The sequence below is a fragment of the Panulirus ornatus genome, chromosome 48 (assembly GCF_036320965.1).
Source record: "Panulirus ornatus isolate Po-2019 chromosome 48, ASM3632096v1, whole genome shotgun sequence".
Taxonomy (NCBI): domain Eukaryota; kingdom Metazoa; phylum Arthropoda; class Malacostraca; order Decapoda; family Palinuridae; genus Panulirus; species Panulirus ornatus.
Window position 1 is genome coordinate 1,423,338 of NC_092271.1, and position 26,073 is coordinate 1,449,410.

At 42.6% G+C, this 26,073-nt stretch overlaps 1 pseudogene; it reads right to left on the reverse strand.

Annotated features, from left to right (window-relative positions):
* Positions 1–26,073, reverse strand: part of LOC139764050 (protein O-mannosyl-transferase TMTC1-like) — a 571,510-nt pseudogene that overhangs the window by 240,528 nt on the left and 304,909 nt on the right.

Consider the following 26,073-nt stretch of genomic DNA (forward strand, 5'->3'; position numbering starts at 1 on the left):
CACCTACCTCCGCACAAATCAATCTATAGCCAATGCCTCGTAACCAAGCAATATTGCTGGAACTACTAATCCTTCAAACATGCTCATTTTTGCCCTCCCAGATAACATTTTCTCTTTCCACACGTTTTTCATCGCTCTCAGAACGTTAGCTCCCTTCCCGCTATGACTCACTTTCTCTTCCATGGATCCATTTGCTGCTAAGTCCACTCCCAGATATCTGAAACACTTAATTTCCTCCAATTTCTACCCAATCAAATTTAAATACCAAACACCACGTCCGTCAACCCTACTAAGCCTAAAAAATCTCACTTCATTCACATTCACTCTCAACGTCTCCTTTCGCACTTTTCTAAACTCGGTCACCAACTTCTACAGTTTCTTGCTCTATTCAGCAATCAACGTTGTATCACTTCAAAACAACTGACTGACTTCCCACGAACTCTCATCCCTAGCAGACTTCATACTCGCCCCTCTCTCTAAAACTCTTGCATTTATCTTCCTTACCAACCTATCCATAAATAATTTAAAGGATTATTTATATATATATATATATATATATATATATATACGAATAAAGTGCATATGAACGCGCACCTTCATAGAACATACAAACCTCCAACAGCCAGGATCGAACCCGGGACCCCTGTGCAAGAGGCAGGCATGCTAACCGCTAGGCTATGGGACTAGGCTACAGTCCCATAGCCTAGCGGTTAGCATGCCTGCCTCTTGCACAGGGGTCCCGGGTTCGATCCTGGCTGTTGGAGGTTTGTATGTTTTATATATATAATCCTTTTGGATGTTGATGTGTTGAGAGGTGCAACTGGAGGGGTTTCTGATCATTATCTTGTGGAAGCGAAGGTGAAGATTTCTGGAGCTTTTCAGAAAAGAAGAGAGAATGTTAGGGTGAAGAGAGTGGTGAGATTAAGTGAGCTTGGGAAGGCGACTTGTGTGAGGAAGTACCAGGAGAGTCTGAGTACAGAATGGAAAAAGGTGAGAACAAAGGACGTAAGGGAGTGAAGGAGGAATGAGATATATTTAGGGAAGCAGTGATGGATTGCGCAAAAGATGCTTGTGGCATGAGAAGCGTGGGAGGTGGGCAGATTAGAAAGGGTAGTGAGTGGTGAATGAAGAAGTAAGATTATTAGCGAAAGAGAAGAGGGAGGTATTTGGACGATTTTTGCAGGGAAATAATGCAAATGACTGGGGATGTATAAAAGAAAGCGGCAAAAGGTCAAGAGAAAGGTGCAAGAGGTGAAAAAGAGTGCAAATGAGAGATAGGTTGAGAGAGTATCATTAAATTTTAGGGAAAATAAAAAGATGTTTTGGAAGGAGGTAAATAAAGTGCGAAAGACAAGGGAACAAATGGGAACATCAGTGAGGGGGCTAATGGGGAGGTGATAACAAGTAGTCGTGATGTGAGAAGATGGAGTAAGTATTTTGAAGGTTTGTTGAATGTGTTTGATGATAGAGTGGCAAATATAGGGTGTTATGGTTGAGGTAGAGTGCAAAGTGAGAGGGTTAGGGAGAATGATTTGGTAAACAGAGAAGAGGTAGTAAAAGCTTTGCAGAAGATGAAAGCCAGCAAGGCAGCAGGTTTGGATGATATTGCAGGGGAATATAGAAAAGAAAATGGTGACTGTATTGTTGACTGGTTGGGAAGGTTATTTAATGTATGTATGACTTATGGTGAAGTGCCAGAGGATTGGATAAAAGTGAGTGCTCAAATTACAGAGGTATAAGTTTGTTGAGTATTCCTAGGAAATTATATTGGGAGGGTATTGATTAAGAGGATGAAAACATGTACAGGACATCATACTGGGGAAGAGCAGTGTGGTTTCAGAAGTGGTAGAGGATGTGTGGATCAGGTGTTTAGTTTGAAAAATGTATGTGAGAAATTCTTAGAAAAGCAAAGGATTTGTATGTAGCATTTATGGATCTGGAGAAGGCGTATGATAGAGTTGATAGAGATGCTCTATGGAAGGTATTGAAATGTATGGTGTGAGTGGCACATTGCTAGAAACAGTGAAAATTTTTTATCGAAGATTTAAGGCATGTGTACGAGTAGGATGAGAGGAAAGTGATTGGTTCTCAGTGAATGTTGGTTTGTGGCAGGGATGCGTGATGTCTCCATAGTTGTTTAATTTGTTTATGGATGGTAGGTTGTTAGGGGGGTGAGTGCGAGAGTTTTGGAAAGAGTGGCAAGTGTGCAATCAGTTGTGGTTGAGAGAGCTTGGGAAGTTATGCGGAGGAGAGTTGGTGTGCTGGAAATGGGATGTTTGAGGACAATATGTGGTGTGAGTTGGTTTGATCGAGAAAGTAATGAAAGGGTAAGAGAGATGTGTGGTAATAAAAAGAGTGTGGCTGAGAGAGGAGAAGAGGGCGTTTTGAAATGGGTTGGTCACATGGAGAGAATGAGTGAGGAATGCTTGACAAAGAGGATATATGTGTCAGAGGTGGAGGTAACGAGAAGTGGGAGACCAAATTGGAAGTGGAAAGATGGAGTGAAAAAGATTTTTAGTGATCGGGGCCTGAACATGCAGGAGGGTGAAAGACGTGCAAGGAATAGAGTGAATTGGAACGATGTGGTATACCGGGGTCGACCACGTAGTTGTTGTTCTTTTTGTTTGGCCAACATATGAAAATTTACAAATATTTCTCCCCTTACTTAACATTTTAGTACCTTCCATCAAATTTACTGTAGAAAATGAAAATAATGGTGCGTTACCCTTTTTAGATTGTATGATCTATAGGCAAGGAAACAGGTTTAAGTTTAGCATGTACAGAAAACCTACCAACGTATGCTCATATATCCATTGTTACTCATCTCTACATGACAGTTGAATTATCATTTCAATCTATGTTCCTTATCGCATTACGTATTTGCAGTCCAGAGTATATTGGTAATGAGTTTGAGAAGATATATTCTATTGGATCTAAGTTAAAGTACCGTAGAGCTTTCATTGATAAATACCTTAAGTTTGCAAAGAAATCATTTTATAGAATTGAGCCCAAACCTCCCATTGACTCCAAGAATCTTTTGTTTTCCATTTTGTTTATAATTTTACTTTACTTCCCATGTTGCTTAATCCTTTAATGTAAATGTTGCCTTCAGCAACAATAATACTATAAAGAATATCTTAATCAGGAATTCACCAGAAAATTCTCTGGGTACATCTATAAAGTGCCATGGAGAAATTGTGATAAGTTTTATGTCGGGCAGACTGGTAAGGATCTTTCTGTTAGACTTCAGCAACATAAATATAGTATAAGAACAGGAAAGGAATCAAATGCTTTGTTTAATCAAAAACTATGGTCATTGTATTGACTGGAGTAATGCCATCTCATTTATCAACTCTAACTCAATTACCACGAGATATATCATTAAATCTTCTACTGTCAAATACACAAGGAATTATAATCTCAATATTAGTGATGGTCTGTAGAAATTAGGTAATTGTATTGTTGATAGAATTTGTAAAATGATAAGTTTATGATACGCTGGTTGTCTGTCTTGGACAATCGGATGTTTACCAAATGCCGTCCTAGCTACGTCTCTTCGTTATATATCAGCTGACTGTTGTATTTCTCTCTTGTGTCTCCCCTGATGATGTAACTATTACGAGAAAGTGCACTTGGGAACTTTTATATATATCTCAATGTATACATATATATACACACACAGACATACACATATAAACACATGTACATAATTCATACTGTCTGCCTTTATCTATTCCCATCGCCACCTCGCCACACATGGAATAACAGCCCTCTCCCCCCTCATGTGTGCGAGGCAGCGTTAGGAAAAGGCAACAAATGCCCCATTCGTTCACACTCAGTCTCTAGCTGTCATGTAATAATGCACCAAAACCACAGCTCCCTTTCCACATCCAGGCCCCACGGAACTTTCCATGGTTTACCCCAGACGCTTCACATGCCGTGGTTCAATCCATTGACAGCACGTCGACCCCGTTTTACCCCAGACGCTTCACATACCCTGGTTCAATCCATTGACAGCACGTCGACCCCGGTATACCACATCATTCCAATTCACTCTATTCCTTGCACGCCTTTCATCCTTCTGCATCTTCAGGCCCCGATCACTCAAAATCTTTTTCACTTCATCTTTCCACCTCCAATTTGGTCTCCCACTTCTCCTCGTTCCCTCCACCTCTGACACATATATCTTCTTGGTCAATCTTTCCTCACTCACTCTCTCCATGCGACCAAACCATTTCAAAACACCCTCTTCTGCTCTCTCAACCACACTCTTTTTATTACCGCACATCTCTCTTACCCTATTGTTACTTACTCGATCAAACCACCTCACACCACATATTGTCCTCAAACATCTCATTTCCAGCGCATCCACCCTCCTGCGCACAACTCTATCCATAGCCCACGCCTCGCAACCATACGACATTGTTGGAACTACTATTCCTTCAAACATACCAATTTTTGTTTTCCGAGATAATGTTCTCGACTTCCATACATTCTTCAAGGCTCCCAGAATTTTTGCCCCCTCCCCCACCCTATGATCTACTTCCGCTTCCATGGTTCCATCCACTGCCAGATCCACTCCCAGATAACTAAAACACTTTCCTTCCTCCAGTTTTTCTCCATTCAAACTTACCTCCTAATTGACTTGACCCTCAACCCTACTGTACCTAATAACCTCCCTCTTATTCACATTAATCTCAACTTTCTTCTTTCACACACTTTACCAAACTCCGTCACCAGCTTCTGCAGTTTCTCACATGAATCAGCCACCAGCGCTGTATCATCAGCAAAGAACAACTGACTCACTTCCCAAATTCTCTCATCCACAACAGACAGCATACTTGCCCCTCTTTCCATAACTCTTGCATTCACCTCCCTAACAACCCCATCCATAAACAAATTAAACAACCATGGGGACATCACACACCCCTGCCGCAAACCTACATTCACACACACACATACACACACAGACACACAGACACACACACACACACACACATATATATATATGTATATATATATATATATATATATATATATATATATATATATATATATATATATATATATATATATATATATATATATATATATATATTTTTTTTTTTTTTTTTTAGCTTTGTCGCTGTCTCCCGCGTTTGCGAGGTAGCGCAAGGAAACAGACGAAAGAAATGGCCCAACCCACCCCCATACACATGTATATACATACGTCCACACACGCAAATATACATACCTACACAGCTTTCCATGGTTTACCCCAGACGCTTCACATGCCCCGATTCAATCCACTGACAGCACGTCAACCCCGGTATACCACATCGCTGCAATTCACTCTATTCCTTGCCCTCCTTTCACCCTCCTGCATGTTCAGGCCCCGATCACACAAAATCTTTTTCACTCCATCTTTCCACCTCCAATTTGGTCTCCCTCTTCTCCTCGTTCCCTCCACCTCCGACACATATATCCTCTTGGTCAATCTTTCCTCACTCATTCTCTCCATGTGCCCAAACCATTTCAAAACACCCTCTTCTGCTCTCTCAACCACGCTCTTTTTATTTCCACACATCTCTCTTACCCTTACGTTACTTACTCGATCAAACCACCTCACACCACACATTGTCCTCAAACATCTCATTTCCAGCACATCCATCCTCCTGCGCACAACTCTATCCATAGCCCACGCCTCGCAACCATACAACATTGTTGGAACCACTATTCCTTGAAACATACCCATTTTTGCTTTCCGAGATAATGTTCTCGACTTTCACACATTCTTCAAGGCCCCCAGAATTTTAGCCCCCTCCCCCACCCTATGATCCACCTCCGCTTCCATGGTTCCATCCGCTGCCAGATCCACTCCCAGATATCTAAAACACTTCACTTCACCAGTTCATATGATTATATTTATGATGTAATTTTTTTATGCATGTGGCACGACATGTTTCGTGAAGACAATCCATCTCATCAAGTGACAGTACTTAACAAACATATCTAAATCCGAACATCACACTTGAGTCACGCCGTCCAGCACCAATCAGTACAGACCAACCACTATCAGCTTTCTTTGGCAGCAGCTGTTGAAAGGGAGAATGATTAAGGGGGGGTCACGTGGCGGGGATTGACCTGGATAGCTGGGCGAGTCTTGAACAACATTTTTCATGTTTTCGTATTTTGTCAATTCTCTCTTAATGATTTCTTAACGCTAGGATTGGCTTTGAAATTACCTGGGGACAAATTAAAGTTCATAGTACTTGCAATTAAGACTAATTCAATGACGTTACGTGTGGCATAATCAAGAGAAGGTTATAGAATAACGGGATTTTCAACATCTATGGGGTGATCATTTTCATGACAATTTTTAGCGATCGCTTTTTTGTGGTCATCTCTCCGTATTGTGTGAAGGTGCCAATAACATCTCTCCGTTAAATTTTTTCAGATACTTGCAGGGAAGTAGTGCAAATGACTGGGAGATTTATGAAAGAAAGAGGCGGGAGGTCAAAAGAAAAGCGCAAGGGTTGAAAAAGAGGAGAAATGAGCGTAGGGGTGAGAGAGTATCATTAAACTTTATGGAGAATAAAAAGGTGTTTTGGAAGGAGGTAAATAACGTGTGTAAGACAAGAGAACAAATGGGAACTTTGGTAAAAGGGGCAAGTGGGGAGGATATAGCAGATAGTGATGAAAAGAAAAAGAGGAGTGAGTATCTTGAAGGATTGTTGAGTGTGTTTGATGAAAGAGTGGCAGATATAGGATGTTTTGGTCGAGGTGGTGTGGGAAGTGAGGCGGTCAGGGAGAATGGTTTGGTAAAGAGAACAGGTAGTGAAAGCTTTGCAGAAGATGAAATCCAACAAAGCGGCGGGTTTGGATGACATTACAGTGGAATTTATCAAAAACGGGGGTGACTGTGGTGTTGATTGGTTGGTAAGGATATTCAGTGTATGTATGGACCATGGTGAAGTACCTGAGAACTGGCGGAATTCATGCATAGTGCCATTGTATAAAGGCAAAGGGGATAAAGGTAAGCGTTCAAACTTCAGAGGCATACGTTTGTTGAGTATTCCTGGGAAATCATATGGGAGGGTACGGATTGAGAGGGTACAGGCTTGCACAGAGCATCAGATTGGGGAAGGGCAGAGTGGTTTCAGAAGTGGTAAAGGATGTGTGGATCAAGTGTTTGTTTTGAAGAATGGATGTGAAAATACTTAAAAAACCTGATGGATTTGTGTGTAGCATTTATGGATTTGGAGAGGGCATATGATAGTGTTGATGGAGATGATTTGTGGAAGGTTTTAAGAGTATATGGTGTGGAAGGTAAGTTGCTAGAAGCAGTGAGAAGTTTTTACCAAGGATGTAAGGCATGTGCACGTGTAGGAAGAGAGGAAAGTGATTGGTCCTCAGTGAATGTAGGTTTGCGGCAGGGGTGTGTGATGTCTCCGTGGTTGTTTATTTTGTTTATGAATTGGGTGGTTATGGAGGTAAATGCAAGAGTTTTGGAAAGAGGGGCAAGTATGCAGTCTGTTGGGGAGGAGAGGGCCTTGGGAGTGAGTCAGTTGCTGTTCGCCGATGATATAGCTTTTGTGGTTGATTCAGGTGAGAAACTGCAGAAGCTGGTGTCTGAGTTTGGAAACGTGTCTGAAAGCAGAAAGTTGAGAGTAAATGTGAATAAGAGCAAGTTATTAGGTACAGTAGGGTTCAGGGAAGTCAATTGGGATGCAAGTTTGAAAGGAAAAAAATTGATGGAAGTGAAGTGTTTGAAATGCCTGGGAGAGGTCCTAACAGTGGATGGAACCATGGACGCGGAAGTGAGTCACATGGTTGGGGAGGGGCGAAAGTTCTGGAAGCGTTGAGGAATGTGTGGAAGGAGAGAACGTCACCTTGGAGAGCGAAAACGGGTATGTTTGAAGGAATAGTCGTTCCAACAATGTTATATAGTTGCGAGACATGGGCTATAGACAGGGTTGTGCGGAGGAGGATGGATGTACCGGAAATGAAATGTTTGAGGGCAAGATATGGTGTGATTGAGTAAATAATGAAAGGGTAAGAGAGATGTGTGGTAGTAAAAAGAGTGTGGCTGAGAGAGCAGAAGAGGATGTGTTGAAATGATTTGGACACATGGAGAGAGTGAGTGAGGAAAGATTGACAAAGAGGATGTTTGTGTCAGAGGTGGAGGGAACAAGTAGAAGCGGGTGACTAAATTGGAGTTGGAAGGATGGAGTGAAAAAGATTTTGCGCGATCGGGGCCTGAACATACGGGAGGATGAAAAGCGTGCATGTGCATGTGTATGTGGGTGGATTGAGCCATTCCTCGTCTGTTTCCTTGCGCTACCTCGCTAACAAGGGAGACGGCGAATAAGTATAATAGATATAGTTAATAATTTTATTTATTTTCTTTCATTATACTTTTTATACTGTATATCATACTACTAGCTATGACGCCATTTGGTAAAGTCATTTGTTTACCAAATGTCGTTCTAGCTACGTCTCTTCGTTGTATATCAACTGACTTATATATACATACATATATATATATATATATATATATATATATATATATATATATATATATATATATATATATATATATATATATATATATATATATATATATATATATATATATATATATATATATATATATATATATATATATATATATATATATATATATATATATATATATATATATATATATATATATATATATATATATATGGAGACCAAATTGGAGGTGGAAAGATGGAGTGAAAAAGATTTTGTGTGATCGGGGCCTGAACATGCAGGAGGGTGAAAGGAGGGCAAGGAATAGAGTGAATTGGATCGATGTAGTATACCGGGGTTGACGTGCTGTCAGTGAATTGAATCAGGGCATGTGAAGCGTCTGCGGTAAACCATGGAAAGTTGTGTGGGGCCTGGATGTGGAAAGGGATCTGTGGTTTCGGGCATTATTGCATGACAGCTAGAGACTGAGTGTGAACGAATGGTGCCTTTGTTGTCTTTTCCTAGTGCTACCTCGCACACATGAGGGGGGAGGAGGATGGTATTCCATGTGTGGCGAGGTGGCGATGGGAATGAATAAAGGCAGACAGTGTGAATTGTGTGCATGGGTATATATGTATGTGTCTGTGTGTGCATATATATGTGTACATTGACATGTATAGGTATGTATATTTGCGTGTGTGGACGTGTATGTATATACATTGTGTATGAGGGTGGGTTGGGCCATTTCTTTCGTCTGTTTCCTTGCGCTACCTCGCAAACGCGGAGGACAGCGACAAAGCAAAATAAAAATATATATAAATAATATATATATATTCCTCGCGTGTCGTAGAAGGCGACCAAATGGGACGGGAGCGGGAGGCTGGAAACCCTCCCCTCTTTGTATTTTAACTTTCTGAAAGGGGAAACAGAAAAAAGAGTCACGCGGGGAGTGCTCATCCTCCTCGAAGCCTCAGATTGGTGTGTCTAAATGTGTGTGGATGTAACAAAGATGAGAAAAAAGGAGAGATAGGTAGCATCTTTGAGGAAAGGAACCTGGATGTTTTGGCTCTGAGTGAAACGAAGCTCTAGGGTAAAGGAGAAGAGTAGTTTGGGAATGTCTTCTGAGTAAAGTCAGGGGTTAGTGAGAGGACAAGAGCAAGGGAAGGAGTAGCACTACTCCTGGGAACAGGAGTGGTGGGAGTATGTGATAGAGTGTAAGAAAGTAAACTCTAGATTGATATGGGTAAAACTGAAAGTTGATGGAGAGACATGGGTCCATTACTGGTGCATATGCACCTGGGCATGAGAAGAAAGATCATGAGAGGCAAGTGTTTTGGGAGAAGCTCAGTGAGTGTGTTGATAGTTTTGATGCAATAGATCGGGTTATAGTGATGGGTGATTTGAATGCAAAGGTGGGTAATGTGACAGTTGAGGGAATAATTGGAGTTTATGGGGTGTTCAGTGTTGTAAATGGAAACGGTGAAGAGCTTGTATATTCATGTGCTGAAAATGGACTGTTGATTGGGAATATCAGGTTTGAAAAGAGAGATATACATAAGTATACGTATGTAAGTAGGAGAGATGGCCAGAGAGCGTTATTGGATTACGTGTTAATTGACAGGCGCGCGAAAGAGAGACTTTTGGATGCTAATGTGCTGAGTGGTGCAACTGGGGGGATGTTTGATCATTATCTTGTGGAGGCGAAGGTGAAGATTTGTAGAGGTTTTCAGAAGAGAAGAGAGAATGTTGGGGTGAAAAGAGTTGTGAGAGTAAGTGAGCTTGGGAAGGAGACTTGTGTGAGGAAGTACCAGAAGAGACTGAGTACAGAATGGAAAAGGTGAGAACTAAGGACGTAAGGGGAGTGGGGGAGGAATTGGATGTATCTAGGGAAGCAGTGATGGCTTGCGCAAAAGATGCTTGTGGCATGAGAAGCGCCAGAGGTGGGCAGATTAGAAAGGATAGTGAGTGGTGGGATGAAGAAGTAAGATTATTAGTGAAAGAGAAGAGAGGGGCATTTGGTCGATTTTTGCACTGAAATAATGCAAATGAGTGGGAGATGTATAAAAGAAAGAGGCAGGAGGTCAAGAGAAAGGTGGAAGAGGTGAAAAAGAGGGCAAATGAGAGTTGGGGTGAAAGAGTATCATTAAATGTTAGGGAGAATAAAAACATGTTTTAGAAGTAGGTAAACAAAGTGCGTAAGACAAGGGAGCAAATGGGAACTTCAGTGAGGGGCGCTAATGGGGAGGTGATTACAAGTAATGGTGATGTGAGAAGGAGATGGAGTGAGTATTTTGAAGGTTTGTTGAATGTGTTCGATGATAGAGTGGCAGATATAGGGTGTTTTGGTCGAGGTGGTGTGCAAAGTGAAAGGGTTAGGGAAAATGATTTGGTAAACAGAGAAGAGGTAGCAAAAGCTTTGCGGGAAATGAAAGCCGGCAAGGAAGCGTGTTTGGATGATATTATAGTAGAATTTGTTAAAAAAGGGGGTGACTGTATTGTTGACTGGTTGGTAAGGTTATGTAATGTATGTATGTCTCATGGTGAGGTACCTGAAGATTGGCGGAATGCTTGCATAGAGCCATTGTACAAAGGCAAAAGGGATAAAAGTGAGTGCTGAAATTACAGAGGCATAAGTTTGTTGAGTATTCCTAGGAAATTATATGGGAGGGTATTGATTGAGAGGGTGAAGGCATGTACAAAGCATCATATTGGGGAAAAGCAGTGTGGTTTCAGAAGTGGTAGAGGATGTGTGGATCAGGTGCTTGCTTTGAAGAATGTATGTGCGAAATACTTAGAAAAGCAAATGGATTTGTATGTGGCATTTATGGATCTGGAGAAGGCATATGATAGAGTTGATAGAGATGCTCTGTGGAAGGTATTAAGAATATATGGTGTGGGAGGCAAGTTGTTAAAAGCAGTGAAAAATTTTTATCGAGGATGTGAGGCAGGTGTATGTATAGGAAGAGAGGAAAGTGATTGGTTCTCAGTGAATGTAGGTTTGCGGCAGGGGTGTGTGATGTCTCCATGGTTGTTTAATTTGTTTATGGATGGGGTTTTTGGGGAGGTAAATGCAAGAGTTTTGGAAAGAGGGGCAAGTATGCAGTCTGTTGTGGATGAGAGAGCTTGGGATGTGAGTCAGTTGTTGTTCGCTGATGATACGGCGCTGGTGGCTGATTCGTGTGAGAAACTGCAGAAGCTGGTGACTTAGTTTGGTAAAGTGTGTGAAAGAAAAAAGCTGAGAGTAAATGTGAATAAGAGCAAGGTTATTAGGTATAGTAGGTTTGAGGGACAAGTCAATTGGGAGGTAAGTTTGAATGGAGAAAAGCTGGAGGAAGTAAAGTGTTTTAGATATCTGGGAGTGGATTTGACAGCGGATGGAACAATGGAAGTGGAAGTGGATCATAGGGTGGGGGAGGGGGCGAAAGTTCTGGGAACATTGAAGAATGTGTGCAAAGCAAAAATGGGTATGTTTGAAGGAATATTTGTTCCAACAATGTCATATGGTTGCGAGGCGTGGGCTATGGATAGAGTTGTGCGGAGGAGAGTGGATGTGCTGGAAATGGGATGTTTGAGGACAATATGTGTTGTTAGATGGTTTGATCGAGTAAGTAATGTAAGGGTAAGAGAGATCTGTGGTAATAAGAAGAGCGTGGTTGAGAGAGCAGAAGAGGGTGTTTTGAAATGGTTTGGGCACATGGAGAGAATGAGCGAGGAAAGATTGACGAAGAGGATATATGTGTCGGAGGTGGAGGGAACGAGGAGACGTGGGAGACCAAATTGGAGGTGGAGAGATGGAGTGAAAAAGGTTTTGAGTGATCGGGGCCTGAACATGCAGGAGGGTTTAAGGCGTGCAAGGAATAGAGTGAATTGGATCGATGTGGTATACCGGTGTCGACGTGCTGTCAATGGATTGAATGAGGGCATGTGAAGCGTCTGGGGTAAACCATGGAAAGTTGTGTGTGGCCTGGATGTAGAAAGGGAGCTGTGGTTTCGGGCATTATTGCATGACAGCTAGAGACTGAGTGTGAACGAATGGGGCCTTTGTAGTCTTTTCCTAGCGCTACCTCGCACACATGAGGGGGAGGGGATGTTATTACATGTTTGGCGAGGTGGCGATGGGAATGAATAAAGGCAGACAGTGTGAATTGTGTGCATGTGTATATATGTATAAGTCTGTGTGTGTATATATATGTGTACATTGAGATGCATGGGTATGTATATTTGCGCATAGGGGACGTGTATCGGGGTGGGTTCGGGCCATTTCTTTCGTCTGTTTCCTTGCGCTACCTCGCAAACGCGGGAGACAGCGACAAAAAGAAATATATATATATATATATATATATATATATATATATATATATATATATATATATATATATATATATATATATATTCCTGGTGATATGAAAAAAAGAATACTGCTCACGTATTTCCTACGCGTTGTAGAAGGTAACCAAAACGGGGGTTGGATGGCTGGAAATGCACCCTCCCTGTAATGCTTTTGAGAAGAAAGAATAAAAGAAAGGGTCAAGTGCGGAGCTCTCCCCCTAAGGTATTGTCGTCTGTTCTATTCGCTACATCCTTCAAGTGGAAAATGGCGAGTTGTATCAGTTGCATCACGGATGGCTAAGCTGTACCCCCCACAGACCACGTTTTCTGTGATCACCGAAATCTCGCAGCTGATTGCAGGGAGTGACCCACCAACACCTTAGGAGAGTTACTCTAGATCAACAAGAGGCACACAGGTGACGTCCACTTAACACTATAAGTGGTACTACCACATGACATCAATGTAAATCTTTCACCACAGTTTACCCTGGATTGGAGTCTAGGATCACATAAAGGATTACTATTTACGAAGATCGTGAGTCACTGTTTACTATTGCCATGATCCCAGGTTCGTTCTCGCAGCATGGAGAGCTGAAAGGTGTTTATATATGTAATCTGTCAGTACATGTTACAGATATAGATATATATAACTGGAGTGTCCTGTGTCGATTCTGAGTGACATCTTCCTAGAGTGCTGGCTGAATACCCCTCTCTCACCAGCCAACACACAGGTGACGTGCTATTTCACAGATCACAGAAAACGTGGTCTGAGATGGGTGACTTTTACCTGAGGTGTGAGGGGTTCATTTTCTGGTTGTAAACACACACACACACACACATACACACACACACACACACACACACACACACACACACACACACACACACACAAACACATAAGTCAAGTATCTTTAGTATGTCGGGACATTGTCAAATCCGTTGTTGATGTCTCCTGCCACTAGAAGTGTGCGCGAAGCCAGTTGTGGTTGGCAGAAGCCATCTAGTATGTGTTGTGTATGTGTGTGTGTGTGTGTGTGTGTGTGTGTGTGTGTGTGTGTGGCGTGGTGGGGGAGTGTGGGTCTGAAGCCATAGTTTGTGGGTAGGAGTAGGAAGTTTGTATGCTATAGTAACTCAGTTTTTCATAGAGTGTGGATACTAAGGATTGAGGTGATGTTAGGGCCGTGGGAGGAGTGGGATTTGGGTGGTTAAGAGTTTGTCTGATTATCTTGCTAAGTTTTCAGGTGTTTCTAGAGACTTTGTGGTGTAGCCAGGAGTGGATAGAGATATCTGTGTTGCGAACAGATTAAAAGGTTTTAAGTGAAGGTTTGATATTTTGCTTGGCCTCGTAGCAGCAGAGTTCTTAAAGGCTCAAATCGTTTGTTATATCAGAGAGATTGATGTGTGGGTGACAAGTTGTTGATGGTTGAATTTTACTTAGGCTTTCCGTGACTTTCCTGCTTATGGATGAGGTTGGTTTGTGATTAACTTTCAGGTAATATCTCATGAGTATGTTTGTGTTCTTTGGGAAAAGGAATGTCACTGGGATGGATCAGTAGCGCTTGAATGAGTGGGCGTTGGACTGGTTCAGTAGGTGTGCATTTTCTTTGACTTGCGTCAGAGCAGGTTGGTGTGAGCCTTGTGCTTCACTGTGTTGAAGAAGGTGAACCAGTTTTCAATTTCCTTCTCTGGTGATTAGGTTGATGAAGGTGTTATGTAGAGTTTGGATTTGATCTCTCGTTTCTGTTGAAGGTGCGTCGTTTTGACTGAGCTGGTTTCTTTATGAGGTGTGAAACGGTTGGGAAAAGGGTTCAGTTGTAGTTCTTTTTATGTCCTTATGGAAGGTGTTATTTCTGGCTTGGCTGGGGATGTTGATGAAGTATGAGACTCTACGATCTAGTGATGAAGTTCAGGTGTTTACACATAGTGGGTGCAGGCCGGCCAGTCTGCTCTAGTACTTTATGTAAGTGTCATTGGTGGTTGTGTGGGATGGTCACGGCTCCAAGAAGTCTTTGTGACCAGAAGGTGATGTATGGGTAGGTCGGCTGCTTAAGATGGTAGGTTGTGAGTCTGTTTGGTTGGTTGATTAGGTGGAGGATACTGAAATGTGGTAGTTGGTTTATGAATAGTCTACCTAAGGAGTCATAAATAAGAGTGTTTAGCTAAACTGAATGACGAGTGTTCTAATCTCCACAGAGACAGATGGTGGGTTTGCTGGTCAATTTTTTAAGTCAGGAGTGTATGTTTGGAGAGCATGTGGGAGGGAGGGGGTTGGAGATATAGATTAAGTTGTGGTCAGCACAATGATTAGTAGATGATGGATATATAGTTTAGTTATGGACCAGTTACTGCGCCCAGGAGTGGAAACCATGCGGGCCCGTCCGGTGCTATGCGGGAGGAATTACCTGTTTGTACTGTATGGTGAGGGAGGTTTATACTCATATGTCCTCATCTTTTGAACATTCGCGACTATCATACCACGTCTTAAACCCATGTATGCTGTCTGCATTAACCATATCCTTAGGAATCTTATTCCATTCATCCAACATCTTAAATCATACAAATATTTCCTTACATCTTTCTCTGGTTGCTGTGGTGTGTGTGTGTGTGTGTGTGTGTGTGTGTGCGTGTGCGTGTGTGTGTGTGTCTGCGTGTGTTAATATCCACTTAGGGATAAGTTATATTACACTAGATTTTGCTGCCACTTTCAGTTCTATTTTTTTCCCATTAATCTTATTCAGTTCTCGAATCTCATGTATAGGAGTTCCTGTTCTCTCCAGGATCCTTATATTTCCTGTATTATTTTTTCCGTCTTCCATAAGGGATGTTTAGTTCTGTAGATGAACTGCAACAAAACATAACAATATTAGAACTTCACAAGAAGGCAACATAGACTCAGGAACGTAAACCTTCACGTAAGGAAAGTAAAATCATTTCCTCAACTGAGAAGCGAAAGGATAACAGCGAGAACCTTTGTGGCTGGAGGCTGGCGACCCCGTACCATCACATCACTGCTGGACTCACCATAGCACACAACCAAGAGAGTCTCCGCAGAAGAGGCTTGAGGTGTTTGTTCGGCGTCTGCTTCGAGAGGAGTCTGGAACGAAGAGAAATGTTTGCTTAATGTAACTTATTGTTTTGATGATGAGAACTTCATAATAGAAGATGGGATCAGTGAGGAGAGGGAACGAATGCATATCATTATGGGCACAGCTCTCGGTGACAGAGTGAGGGGCTGAAAAAGACAGTTAGACTAGTGCTTACGACAAGGTTTTGTCACTGGGTGGGGCTAGCGCGTAGCGCGCATCATAGAGAATGACAGAGCTGAAAAGAATGAGTCCGTTGAGTTAAGTATTATCAAGAATTATTGTGAGGTGGAGAGATGGTATGTGTGTGAGCTGGATGCCAGCAGCCCAAACTGGAGTGAGGCAGAAAGATAATAAAGTTATAAAGACCACGCAGACCACGCAGACCACGCAGAGCCAAGGTCCAAGGGAGGTGGTCCAGTCTTAACACGACTGAAAAAGATGCAGTCCACTTAAAAACAGAGGAGTATATGAGAGAGAGAGAGAGAGAGAGAGAGAGAGAGAGAGAGAGAGAGAGAGAGAGAGAGAGAGAGAGAGAGAGAGAGAGAGAGAGAGAGAGAATGAATATAACATCACCTGTGATGGTAGAGAGAGCGGGAGGACCAACATGGGAGGGAGCGAGTGAGCGTCATCAAGGAGCTGGGTGTAAAGCACTCACCTCCTTACATGTTTCCTGTTAAGTATAAGGTCCCAGGCGGCACACAGCAGCAGGGCGGTGAGGGCGTGCTCCTTACACAGTGTGCCTACCCCTGCCAGCAATCCTGCCTGTCGCAGCCACGACCTCCCTCCTCCTGACTCTCCTCTTCCTCCATCTCCCCCTCCTCCTGCTACTCCTATCCCTTCCTGCAAGAATCCAGGAATTTCTCTTCTGCTCCCCTCCATTCCGCTGCTGCTTCCTCCTCCTCCTCCTCCTCCTCCTCCTTCATCGTCGCTTTTCTCTGCATCTCTGGGGTTGTCCTGGTCGGTCTCGATCGCTCTGTTGGAGGAGAAGCGAAGAAGTTATTAGGTGTGGCAGGTCCTCACCTGCCACACCTAATAACCTAATAACCTAATAACCTAATAACCTAATAACCTAAGCAGACGGCCTGTATTCATTATCAAAATTTCTAGTACGAACTGTTTCGTGTTATCATCTCTATATTTCTGAGTTACACAGGACGTCCATCAGTCATGTGTGAGGCACGTGAGTTAATTGTTCTGATTTATGTAACGTGTGACCCATTTGTTCAGAATTATGTGACTGTATGTCTGCCTTACACAAACATGAGAGTTCAGATATACTTTTAGACTTGTTTAAGTTGATGAGTTTGACTCAGTTATTGCATCAGTTGTAGAGGTTTTAGATTAATGTTATTATTTTGTATATATGCATAACTAGAACGTACATAATCATCCTTTACTTAGAACAAGTTTCTTTACTCGTCAGATTTGTGCATTTAAACCATGATTGTGTTCTTGACATTTGCTGTTGCTTTATTTCTTTTCTTATTTTCCGCAGCTCCCACTCATCTGCTTCAACAATAGGTCAACAAGCTATAAGGATATGTTGATTTCAGTGGTTCATAATTGTTTCACCAGACACCGATGATAAGTGCACGGGATGAAGGCACAAACGACTCTAGCCAGTTATGTATATACCCGACACTGTCCCATAAACATTAGCCTGTTATATACATACCCGACGCCGTCCCATAAACATTAGCCAGTTATGTATATACTCGACACCATCCCATAAACATTAGCCTGTTATACATATACCCGACACCGTCCCATAAACATTAACCTGTTATATATAAACCCGACACTCTCCTATACACATTAGCCAATTATGTATATACTCGACATTCTCCCATAAACATTCTGTATTCCACTCTATCACCTCATCACATCCTTCAAATCTGTACTGCATATAAATCAATGATCAGTATAAGGCAATGACTTCTCTCACAGCAAATGTAATCTTGGCACTCATTTCTCTCTCTCGCTTACCCTCCACACTTAACCACAAGCTATATGCCGCTCGTCACCTCAGGGAGGCGTCAGGATAGTGAATATTTCAAAGTTACAATTCAAGATGTCTACTTGACCCGCAGTTATGGTAGATTATCGGCTGAGTGTTCGTGCAAGGTCTCGCTCAACCTTCAGTTATTGATGGCAAGCTCTGCTCCAGACGGAGACCTGACAAGTAAACAATTGCTCCTGGGGAAGCGCCTCAGGTGAGCTCAGGTGGCGGGTCGATGGTGAGGACAGAGTAAACAGCAAACAACAACTACGTTGGAAGGAACAGATGAAGAGGTGAGGCAAAGATTACAGGTAGGGAAAAAACGTAAAGCAATAATAATGTTGGGAACAATGATTGACTGGATATTCTTGATATATTAACTTGAGAAAGAGATATACAAGCAATAGGTGCCACGTTGTCCTGCCTAAGTTGTAAATAGTGATAGAGACAAAGATCATAACCACGTATTGTCTAGTATAAACTTAAGGACAAATAGTACAACTGGATGTTGTGGTGTAGAGAACCATGATTTTAACTGGGTATCTCAGACGAGAATAGTCATCGTCATGTTCCTGTCTCTCTACAGGAGACGTGCAGAAGGAGACGTGTCCTGACGCACACCACATTAAGAGATGTGGCTTCTCCAACCTCAAGACCTTGTGAGGTTCTCCTCCAGATCGATGATGGTAGGGCTTTGCCTGCTGAGGCCACATGCAATATTCACAGCTGGTGTCTGGCTGTCCGACGGACAGGTAACAACAACTTTGTAATTATTCCACGACAACGTTGTTCAGGGTTGACCAAAGGGCCGAACAAAGCCTTTTACATTTAGCCTTTTCGTCCAGCAGAGTACACACAGCTTTAAGAATAATTATATAGAATTCCCTTACATTTCTAGCCAGAGGTTTCGTATTTGATGATGGGAATTTTTATGGGAGCTTCAGTGCAAAGGCCAACATATTTGTCTCTTACAGATTACTAAACTATGTAATGATAAGACTTAGAGCAAAACCAGGATCTTACTGATGTCAAGTGAGGGAGTGTTACTTATCATCTCCCTGAGATCATGTTCATGAATTCTAAACCAAAGTTACTTAAGAGGTTCGTGTGAAGAAGCATCGTCCATCAGTTCTACATTATGGGTCATGTTGACAATGCAATGACCTGTGAGGGAAGGGCTGAATGACCTGACCACCAGGGACACTATTTGTACCCAGTGCTCACTGTACAGAAACATGACCTGGACTCAGTGATACATTATCTGATCACGTAGAGAACAAGAAACCATATGATCCTAACCTTGATCATGTAACTGAGGAGAAAACATACTCTAATTATTGGTTGCAAATGAATCATGTGTTGTTTTGAAAACTCGAATGAACTTTGTCAGTAAATCCTGAATTCCAACGTCACCTCTCAAAGCTCCTGTATTAGAAGTGAGCCTTCCTTTACTATACCACACACACACACACACACACACACACACACACACACACACACACACACACACACACACACACACACACACACACACACACACACACACACACACACACCTGAGGCACCTTAGAGTGCGTCACCAAGTTCTCCTCAGTCATGCACATTGGATCAACCTGTCATAGCGGCTGCAGGGAACTTTGATGATTTTACAACCCTTGTTGTACATATGGTTGTTCTAGTGTTATTGTCACACTGGTAGTACATATGGTTGTCCTCCATAACTCAGTTGTTCACGTAGGAATATCTGATCAATATTTGGAAGGACGTGTTGACTGTTCGTGGAGGTGTGGCCTCAACTTACCATGATGGACAATACTACAAAATATATTTCAACAACATTTTACAAATACTTTTCAGATTACAACTGTTCGAAATCATCCGTAGATATATGGTTAATGATAATCAGACGTTCAGGGGACTTTGTCTTCTAATGTCAAACTGAACTGTAGACAACTTCAGGGTTCAGGGAAACTTGAACAGCACGACCTTCACATGGGTCAAGGTACATCAGTTCTTCTTTTGTTCTATCTAGCAATCATTCTGCTCTTCAAAAGTTCTTCTCGTGCCTTCTCATTGGTGACGAATTTATAGAATCATCTACTGAGGATAAAGACATTTGATCTCGCCAGTGATCACCCCCACCATCTGTACAACGTCCACTGTCATTCTCTCCTCTGAATCATTTAATCTGATCAACTGATTTTTAATCAACTTTCATTTCTGATGAAGTCACAAAAAAATCCGGGGTCAAATCCGGCCTCGTCTACAATATATTTTTGTCAGTGTCTCTGTTCTTCGCTTCCACTCGTGTTGTCAGATGTTGTATACCTGTGGTGTACCAGTGTTGTCAGATATTGTATACCTGTGGTGTACCAGTGTTGTCAGATGTTGTATACCTGTGGTGTACCAGTGTTGTCAGATGTTTTATACCTGTGGTGTACCAGTGTTGTCAGATGTTGTATACCTGTGGTGTACCAGTGTTGTCAGATGTTGTATACCTGTGGTGTACCAGTGTTGTCAGATGTTGTATACCTGTGGTGTACCAGTGTTGTCAGATATTGTATACCTGTGGTGTACCAGTGTTGTCAGATGTTGTATACCTGTGGTGTACCAGTGTTGTCAGATATTGTATACCTGTGGTGTACCAGTGTTGTCAGATGTTGTATACCTGTGGTGTACCAGTGTTGTCAGATGTTTTATACCTGTGGTGTACCAGTGTTGTCAGATGTTGTATACCTGTGGTGTACCAGTGTTGTCAGATGTTGTATACCTGTGGTGTACCAGTGTTGTCAGATGTTGTATACCTGTGGTGTACCAGTGTTGTCAGATGTTGTATACCTGTGGTGTACCAGTGTTGTCAGATGTTGTATACCTGTGGTGTACCAGTGTTGTCAGATATTGTATACCTGTGGTGTACCAGTGTTGTCAGATGTTGTATACCTGTGGTATACCAGTGTTGTCAGATGTTGTATACCTGTGGTATACCAGTGTTGTCAGATGTTGTATACCTGTGGTATACCAGTGTTGTCAGATGTTGTATACCTGTGGTGTACCAGTGTGGCGCCAGATGTTGTATACCTGTGGTGTACCAGTGTTGTCAGATGTTGTATACCTGTGGTGTACCAGTGTTGTCAGATGTTGTATACCTGTGGTATACCAGTGTTGTCAGATGTTGTATACCTGTGGTGTACCAGTGTTGTCAGATGTTGTATACCTGTGGTGTACCAGTGTTGTCAGATGTTGTATACCTGTGGTGTACCAGTGTTGTCAGGTGTTGTATACCTGTGGTGTACCAGTGTGGCACCAGAGTGAGGAGTCATGTACCTTCCATAAGTGAAATTCTTAATTCTTTTTGATGAACCGATTTGTCATCTTTGTATTTCTCTGTCAACAAATCTTGCTAAGACCATTAATGTAGCTTGTAAGGAAACCTTGTATGTCAAGGTTGAGTTCTCATAATTATATTGTAATCTCGTCTCTCTGATTGTGGTTTCTTCTCTAGGTTTCATGTCTTTTTCTAACACTTAATGAAACCCACACATTGGATAATCACTGTCTCCAACATGTGTGTCATATTTGATATTCCATATTTTCATGTTATTTTTAGGAAAGTTAAGATGTAGTCACGATGGTGTACCAGGCCTAGTGCGATCACTGACTTGCTCATGTAGGAACTCTTCTTGTGATCATTCTATGAGGATCTGTGTCCAGAACCCTCTGTATGTGACTGTGTATTTCACCTGGACTGCCTCATTGTAATGGAAATCCCTTCATTAGCAAAACTGTTATCTACTCTGTATAGTGCGTATCTCGCTGCCTCCCATATCATACTGACTGTGTTATCACTGTTATCTGCTCTGTATAGTACGTATCTCGCTGCCTCCCATATCATACTGACTGTGTTATCACTGTTATCTGCTCTGTACAGTACGTATCTCGCTGCCTCCCATATCATACTGACTGTGTTATCACTGTTATCTACTCTGTATAGTACGTATCTCGCTGCCTCCCATATCATACTGACTGTGTTATCACTGTTATCTGCTCTATACAGTACGTATCTCGCTGCCTCCCATATCATACTGACTGTGTTATCACTGTTATCTACTCTGTATAGTACGTATCTCGCTGCCTCCCATATCATACTCACTGTGTTATCACTGTTATCTATCTTATGGATTAATCAAAGTTCTTGGGGAAATCATAGATTATGTGTATCTTTATGTAAGTCTATCATATGGCTACTCCTGCCATTACGTCATGTCGTCCACACAATATTTCGTTTAACGCAATCTTGACCACTTTTAAGATGGCCTGGCCTACGTCCTCCTCCTTCTTGTTGTCGTCATTCATCCCTCCTGATGGAGCAGGATACATCTTATTCTCTAACAAGTTTGATCCAACACCACTCCAACACCACTCCAACACCACTCCAACATCACTCCAAAACCACTCTAACACTACTCCAACACCACTCCGACACCACTCCAACATCACTCCAACACCACTCCAACACCACTCCAACTCCACTCCAACACCACTCCAACACCACTCCAACATCACTCGAACACCACTCCAACACCACTCCAACACCACTCCAACACCACTCCAACACCACTCCAACACCACACCAACACCACTCCAACACCACACCAACACCACACCAACACCATTCCAACACCACTCCAACACCACTCCAACACCACTCCAACACCACTCCAACACCACTCTAACACTACTCCAACACCACTCCGACACCACTCCAACACCACTCCAACACCACACCAACACCACTCCAACACCACTCCAACACCACTTCAACACCACACCAACACCATTCCAACACCACTCCAACACCACTCCAACACCACTCCAACATCACTCCAACACCACTCCAACAGCACTCCAACATCACTCCAACACCACTCCAACACCACTCCAACACCACTCCAACACCACTTCAACACCACTCCAACACCATTCCAACACCACTCCAACACCACTCCAACACCATTCCAACATCACTCCAAAACCACTCTAACACTACTCCAACACCACTCCGACACCACTCCAACACCACTCCAACACCACACCAACACCACTCCAACACCACTCCAACACCACTTCAACACCACACCAACACCATTCCAACACCACTCCAACACCACACCAACACCACTCCAACACCACTCCAACAGCTTCAGATTCGTCAGAGCTGTGGCTCATTCGCTATAACTAGTAATTATCTGCTCGCATTACGCATGCGTGGCCTCTCTCACGTAATGACAGAAACATTATAGTTTTTTCAGTTTCCTGTAATGTCTCCATTTTCTTGGTTTTATATAAGTTCCTCATTTCTCTTTCGTGTTTCCTTCCGTCTTACAACACTGATCTTCCCCTCCTGGCTTGTAGCATTGCTCCTCCTGGATACAGACAGAGTCCATGTTGAAGGTAAGCATCACAGGTCGTCTCCTTGTGTCTCCACTAAACCTTTCATGTTTGTTTCTTATATTTCTAAGACGCGCCTGGCATGTGTAAGATGCACCTGGCATGTGTAAGATGCACCTGGCATGTGTAAGATGCGCCTGGCATGTGTAAGATGCACCTGGCATGTGTAAGATGCACCTGGCATGTGTAAGATGCGCCTGGCATGTGTAAGATGCACCTGGCATGTGTAAGATGCACCTGGCATGTGTAAGATGCACCTGGTATGTGTAAGATGCACCTGGCATGTGTAAGATGCACCTGGTATGTGTAAGATGCACCTGGTATGTGTAAGATGCACCTGGCGTGTGTAAGATGCACCTGGCATGTGTAAGATGCGCCTGGCATGTGTAAGATGCACCTGGCATGTGTAAGATGCGCCTGGCATGTGTAAGATGCACCTGGCATGTGTAAGATGCACCTGGTATGTGTAAGATGCACCTGGCATGTGTAAGATGCACCTGGTATGTGTAAGATGCACCTGGTATGTGTAAGATGCACCTGGCGTGTGTAAGATGCACCTGGCATGTGTAAGATGCGCCTGGCATGTGTAAGATGCACCTGGCATGTGTAAGATGCGCCTGGCATGTGTAAGATGCACCTGGCATGTGTAAGATGCACCTGGCATGTGTAAGATGCACCTGGCATGTGTAAGATGCACCTGGCATGTGTAAGATGCACCTGGTATGTGTAAGATGAACCTGGCATGTGTAAGATGCACCTGGTATGTGTAAGATGCACCTGGCATGTGTAAGATGAACCTGGCATGTGTAAGATGCACCTGGTATGTGTAAGATGAACCTGGCATGTGTAAGATGCACCTGGTATGTGTAAGATGCGCCTGGCATGTGTAAGATGCACCTGGCATGTGTAAGATGCACCTGGCATGTGGAAGATGCACCTGGCATGTGTAAGATGCACCTGGCATGTGTAAGATGCACCTGACATGTGTAAGATGCACCTGGCATGTGTAAGATGCGCCTGGCATGTGTAAGATGCACCTGGCATGTGTAAGATGCACCTGGTATGTGTAAGATGCACCTGGCATGTGTAAGATGCACCTAGTATGTGTAAGATGCATCTGGTATGTGTAAGATGCACCTGGTATGTGTAAGATGCACCTGGCATGTGTAAGATGCACTTGGCATGTGTAAGATGCACCTGGCAAGTGTAAGATGCACCTGGCAAGTGTAAGATGCACCTGGTATGTGTAAGATGCACCTGGCAAGTGTAAGATGCACCTGGCATGTGTATTTCTTCCTGTGTTTCGTACTTCACCTTATGCAGAATGAGGCACTTCGTTTAGTCCAAAAATCATGAACGACTTACGTTTTTTTACTTTTCGTTCACCTATAACATTAGTTCCACTGTTACTCACTTCTTCCTAAACGTTTAAGTCCAGGTCATGAACTTACATGTCTTTATTCTGTTACCAAACTCTCCATTTCAGCCGGGATGACAGATCCTTATCTCTTCATCGACCAAACCACATGCTCCCGACGTCTTAGTGATGAACAGGACCTCTCCTACATGGCTTCTTACAACAAATTACAATGTTCTTCTTTATATGATGTCACTGATCTTCAGCGCCGGGCAATACAATCTATTATCAACGTTTATCTCTAGAATTTGACGCTTGTTTTTAGTACCTTATGCTCAGCAGACCTTAGCCCAGTCCATGCTTTCCTTCGTTTTTGTTTCTTTGATGTTTTATTATCACCTGCATGTAGCGTTCTGCTGACCTGCCTCTCTCCTCTGGTGACTCAACAATGGACGTTTATTTCTTCCTAATTTTCCTCTGACTTCCTGCAGTCGGCCACACCTCACTCCTCTCTTTCTCCTGGAGTCAAATTTTCCTTATTTTCTCTTCCGTTTGATGACGCCTTTGACGATTTCGATTTCATTTCTCAGTTTCCAGATTTCTTCATCCATCTGTTGTTAACTTGAGAATCTGTTTCGCTCTTATTAAAGATACTTCTCTCTCTCTCTCTCTCTCTCTCTCTCTCTCTCTCTCTCTCTCTCTCTCTCTCTCTCTCTCTCTCTCTCTCTCTCCTTTTATGGGATCCATCGTGAATTCTCTGAACTCTTTCCCTCCTGATTATAGACCTCCCCGCCCCCCCCTTATAGTCCAGGTTTCGTCTAACACAGCCACACTGAGTGGGTGACCCGCCTCACATGACTGACTCCGGCCCCGGACACATGATACATATGCTCTTACTATCTAGTTACAGCTCAAACCTGATGCAAATTTTCAGATATATAAATTTCCATCAGACTCGTTCTCTTCCGTACGTGTGTAAGTGTTCACAAGCCCATATAACAAGTGTTCACAACAAAGACCATATAACAAGTGTTCACAACAAAGACCATATAACAAGTGTTCACAACAAAGACCATATAACAAGTGTTCACAAGCCCATATAACAAGTGTTCACAACAAACACCATATAACAAGTGTTCACAACAAACACCATATAACAAGTGTTCACAACAAAGACCATATAACAAGTGTTCACAAGCCCATATAACAAGTGTTCACAACAAACACCATATAACAAGTGTTCACAACAAACACCATATAACAAGTGTTCACAACACAACCCATATAACAAGTGTTCACAACAAAGACCATATAACAAGTGTTCACAACAAAGCCCATATAACAAGTGTTCACAAGCCCATATAACAAGTGTTCACAAC